Source organism: Rhynchophorus ferrugineus, unplaced genomic scaffold (genome assembly GCF_030347505.1).
Source record: "Rhynchophorus ferrugineus isolate W39M unplaced genomic scaffold, kcgeb_rfMv2 rfM13, whole genome shotgun sequence".
Taxonomy (NCBI): Eukaryota; Metazoa; Arthropoda; class Insecta; order Coleoptera; family Curculionidae; genus Rhynchophorus; species Rhynchophorus ferrugineus.
This window is the reverse complement of record NW_027472592.1, coordinates 637,987-643,986: the sequence shown is the minus strand read 5'-3', so window position 1 is coordinate 643,986 and position 6,000 is coordinate 637,987.

The window sequence follows — 6,000 nt, the reverse complement described above, 5'->3', positions numbered from 1 at the left end:
CGATAGTCCATATCTAGGAAACTATAAGAGATAATGCAATTTGGCAATCGGCAACGTAATTAGCATGCCGAATATTACTTGGAATGTGAATTGGAGCGAAATCGCTAATTCATAAGACCATTTTACAATTTTGACCCCAGTTAGAAACAGACTCTAAGGTGTAAAATTTCGATTGACCATATCTCGGAAACTGTAAGAGATAATGCAATTTGGCAGTCGGCAACGTAATTAGCATGCCGAATATTACTTGGATTGTGAATTGGAACGAAATCGCTAATTCATAAGACCGTTTTACAATTCTGGCCCAAGTTAGTAGCAGAGCCAATATTGTAATAAGTCGATAGTCCATATCTAGGAAACTATAAGAGATAATGCAATTTGGCAATCGGCAACGTAATTAGCATGCCGAATATTACTTGGAATGTGAATTGGAGCGAAATCGCTAATTCATAAGACCATTTTACAATTTTGACCCCAGTTAGAAACAGACTCTAAGGTGTAAAATTTCGATTGCCCATATCTCGGAAACTATAAGAGATAATGTAATTTGGCTATCGGCAACGTAATTAGCATGCCGAATATTACTTGGATTGTGAATTGGAACGAAATCGCCAATTCATAAGACCGTTTTACAATTTTGACCCCAGTTAGAAACAGACTCTAAGGTGTAAAATTTCGATTGACCATATCTCGGAAACTGTAAGAGATAATGCAATTTGGCAATCGGCAACGTAATTAGCATGCCGAATATTACTTGGATTGTGAATTGGAACGAAATCGCTAATTCATAAGACCGTTTTACAATTCTGTCCCAAGTTAGAAGCAGAGCCAATATTGTAAGATGTCGATAGTCCATATCTCGGAAACTATAAGAGATAATGCATTTTGGCAATCGGCAACGTAATTAGCATGCCGAATATTACTTGGATTGTGAATTGGAACGAAATCGCTAATTCATAAGACCGTTTTACAATTCTGGCCCAAGTTAGTAGCAGAGCCAATATTGTAAGATGTCGATAGTCCATATCTCGGAAACTATAAGAGATAATGCAATTTGGCAATCGGCAACGTAATTAGCATGCCGAATATTACTTGGATTGTGAATTGGAACGAAATCGCTAATTCATAAGACCGTTTTACAATTCTGTCCCAAGTTAGAAGCAGAGCCAATATTGTAAGATGTCGATAGTCCATATCTCGGAAACTATAAGAGATAATGCAATTTGGCAATCGGCAACGTAATTAGCATGCCGAATATTACTTGGATTGTGAATTGGAACGAAATCGCTAATTCATAAGACCATTTTACAATTCTGGCCCAAGTTAGAAGCAGAGCCAATATTGTAAGATGTCGATAGTCCATATCTCGGAAACTATAAGAGATAATGCAATTTGGCTATCGGCAACGTAATTAGCATGCCGAATATTACTTGGAATGTGAATTGGAGCGAAATCGCTAATTCATAAGACCATTTTACAATTTTGACCCCATTTAGAAACAGACTCTAAGGTGTAAAATTTCCATTGCCCATATCTCGGAAACTATAAGAGATAATGCAATTTGGCAATCGGCAACGTAATTAGCATGCCGAATATTAATTGGATTGTGAATTGGAGCGAAATCGCTAATTCATAAGACCATTTTACAATTCTGGCCCAAGTTAGAAGCAGAGCCAATATTGTAAGATGTCAATAGTCCATATCTCGGAAACTATAAGAGATAATGCAATTTGGTTTTGGTTTGGTTTGGTTTGGTTTGGTTTGGTTTTTTTTGGTTTGGTTTGGTTTGGTTTGGTTTGGTTTGGTTTGGCCAACAATTCTGGCCCAAGTTAGAAGCAGAGCCAATATTGTAAGATGTCGATAGTCCATATCTCGGAAACTATAAGAGATAATGCAATTTGGCTTTGGTTTGGTTTGGTGTGGTTTGGTTTGGTTTGTTTTGGTTTGGTTTGGTTTGGTTAGATTTGGTTTGGTTTGGCCAACAATTCTGGCCCAAGTAAGAAGCAGAGCCAATATTGTAAGATGTCGATAGTCCATATCTCGGAAACTATAAGAGATAATGCATTTTGGCAATCGGCAACGTAATTAGCATGCCGAATATTACATGGAATGTGAATTGGCACCAAATCGCTAATTCATAAGACCATTTTACAATTCTGGCGCAAGTTAGAAGCAGAGCCAATATCGTAAGATGTCGATAGTCCATATCTCGGAAACTATAAGAGATAATGCAATTTGGCAATAGGCTACGTAATTAGCATGCCGAATATTACTTGGAATGTGAATTGGAGCGAAATCGCTAATTCATAAGACCATTTTACAATTTTGACCCCAGTTAGAAACAGACTCTAAGGTGTAAAATTTCGATTGCCCATATCTTGGAAACTATAAGAGATAATGTAATTTGGCTATCGGCAACGTAATTAGCATGCCGAATATTACTTGGATTGTGAATTAGAACGAAATCGCCAATTCATAAGACCGTTTTACAATTCTGGCCCAAGTTAGAAGCAGAGCCAATATTGTAAGATGTCGATAGTCCATATCTAGGAAACTATCAGAGATAATGCAATTTGGCAATCGGCAACGTAATTAGCATGCCGAATATTACTTGGAATGTGAATTGGAGCGAAATCGCTAATTCATAAGACCATTTTACAATTCTGGCCCAAGTTAGAAGCAGAGCCAATATTGTAAGATGTCGATAGTCCATATCTCTGAAACTATAAGAGATAATGCAATTACGTTTTGGTTTGGTTTGGTTTGGTTTGGTTTGGTTTGGTTTGGTTTGGTTTGGCCAACAATTCTGGCCCAAGTTAGAAGCAGAGCCAATATTGTAAGATGTCGATAGTCCATATCTCGGAAACTATAAGAGATAATGCAATTTGGCTTTGGTTTGGTTTGGTGTGGTTTGGTTTGGTTTGTTTTGGTTTGGTTTGGTTTGGTTAGGTTTGGTTTGGTTTGGCCAACAATTCTGGCCCAAGTAAGAAGCAGAGCCAATATTGTAAGATGTCGATAGTCCATATCTCGGAAACTATAAGAGATAATGCATTTTGGCAATCGGCAACGTAATTAGCATGCCGAATATTACATGGAATGTGAATTGGCACCAAATCGCTAATTCATAAGACCATTTTACAATTCTGACGCAAGTTAGAAGCAGAGCCAATATCGTAAGATGTCGATAGTCCATATCTCGGAAACTATAAGAGATAATGCAATTTGGCAATAGGCTACGTAATTAGCATGCCGAATATTACTTGGAATGTGAATTGGAGCGAAATCGCTAATTCATAAGACTGTTTTACAAATTTGACCCCAGTTAGAAACAGACTCTAAGGTGTAAAATTTCGATTGACCATATCTCGGAAACTGTAAGAGATAATGCAATTTGGCAATCGGCAACGTAATTAGCATGCCGAATATTACTTGGATTGCGAATTGGAACGAAATCGCTAATTCATAAGACCGTTTTACAATTCAGGCCCAAGTTAGAAGCAGAGCCAATATTGTAAGATGTCGATAGTCCATATCTCGGAAACTATAAGAGATAATGCAATTTGGCAATAGGCTACGTAATTAGCATGCCGAATATTACTTGGAATGTGAATTGGAGTGAAATCGCTAATTCATAAGACCGTTTTACAAATTTGACCCCAGTTAGAAACAGACACTAAGGTGTAAAATTTCGATTGACCATATCTCGGAAACTGTAAGAGATAATGCAATTTGGCAATCGGCAACGTAATTAGCATGAAGAATATTACTTGGATTGTGAATTGGAACGAAATCGCTAATTCATAAGACCGTTTTACAATTTTGACCCCAGTTAGAAACAGACTCTAAGGTGTAAAATTTCGATTGCCCATATCTCGGAAACTATAAGAGATAATGCAATTTGGCAATCGGCAACGTAATTAGCATGCCGAATATTACTTGGAATGTGAATTGGAGCGAAATCGCTAATTCATAAGACCATTTTACAATTCTGGCCCAAGTTAGAAGCAGAGCCAATATTGTAAGATGTCGATAATCCATATCTCGGAAACTATAAGAGATAATGCAATTTGGCAATAGGCAACGTAATTAGCATGCCGAATATTACTTGGAATGTGAATTGGAGCGAAATCGCTAATTCATAAGACCGTTTTACAATTTTGACCCCAGTTAGAAACAGACTCTAAGGTGTAAAATTTCGATTGACCATATCTCGGAAACTGTAAGAGATAATGCAATTTGGCAATCGGCAACGTAATTAGCATGCCGAATATTACTTGGATTGTGAATTGGAACGAAATCGCCAATTCATAAGACCGTTTAACAATTTTGACCCCAGTTAGAAACAGACTCTAAGGTGTAAAATTTCGATTGACCATATCATGGAAACTGTAAGAGATAATGCAATTTGGCAATCGGCAACGTAATTAGCATGCCGAATATTACTTGGATTGTGAATTGGAACGAAATCGCTAATTCATAAGACCGTTTTACAAATCTGGCCCAAGTTAGAAGCAGAGCCAATATTGTAAGATGTCGATAGTCCATATCTAGGAAACTATAAGAGATAATGCAATTTGGCAATCGGCAACGTAATTAGCATGCCGAATATTACTTGGAATGTGAATTGGAGCGAAATCGCTAATTCATAAGACCATTTTACAATTCTGGCCCAAGTTAGAAGCAGAGCCAATATTGTAAGATGTCGATAGTCCATATCTAGGAAACTATAAGAGATAATGCAATTTGGCAATGGGCAACGTAATTAGCATGCCGAATATTACTTGGAATGTGAATTGGAGCGAAATCGCTAATTCATAAGACCATTTTACAATTCTGGCCCAAGTTAGAAGCAGAGCCAATATTGTAAAATGTCGATAGTCCATATCTCTGAAACTATAAGGGATAATGCAATTAGGTTTTGGTTTGGTTTGGTTTGGTTTGGTTTGGTTTGGTTTGGTTTGGCCAACAATTCTGGCCCAAGTTAGAAGCAGAGCCAATATTGTAAGATGTCGATAGTCCATATCTCGGAAACTATAAGAGATAATGCATTTTGGCAATCGGCAACGTAATTAGCATGCCGAATATTACATGGAATGTGAATTGGAACCAAATCGCTAATTCATAAGACCATTTTACAATTCAGGCCCAAGTTAGAAGCAGAGCCAATATTGTAAGATGTCGATAGTCCATATCTCGGAAACTATAAGAGATAATGCAATTTGGCAATAGGAAACGTAATTAGCATGCCGAATATTACTTGGAATGTGAATGGGAGCGAAATCGCTAATTCATAAGACCGTTTTACAATTTTGACCCCAGTTAGAAACAGACTCTAAGGTGTAAAATTTCGATTGACCATATCTCGGAAACTATAAGAGATAATGCAATTTGGCTATCGGCAACGTAATTAGCAAGCCGAATATTACTTGGAATGTGAATTGGAGCGGAAACGCTAATTCATAAGACCATTTTACAATTCTGGCCCAAGTTAGAAGCAGAGCCAATATTGTAAGATGTCGATAGTCCATATCTCGGAAACTATAATGATAATGCAATTTGGTTTTGGTTGGGTTTGGTTTGGTTTGGTTTGGTTTGGTTAGGTTTGGTTTGTTTTGGTTTGGTTTGGTTTTGTTTGGCCAACAATTCTGGCCCAAGTTAGAAGCAGAGCCAATATTGTAAGATGTCGATAGTCCATATCTCGGAAACTATAAGAGATAATGCATTTTGGCTATCGGCAACGTAATTAGCATGCCGAATATTACTTGGATTGTGAATTGGAACGAAATCGCTAATTCATAAGACCGTTTTACAATTCTGGCCCAAGTTAGTAGCAGAGCCAATATTGTAAGATGTCAATAGTCCATATCTCGGAAACTATAAGAGATAATGCAATTTGGCTTTGGTTTGGTTTGGTTTGGTTTGGTTTGGTTTGTTTTGGTTTGGTTTGGTTTGGTTTGGTTTGGTTTGGTTTGGTTTGGTTTGGTTTGGTTTGGTTTGGCC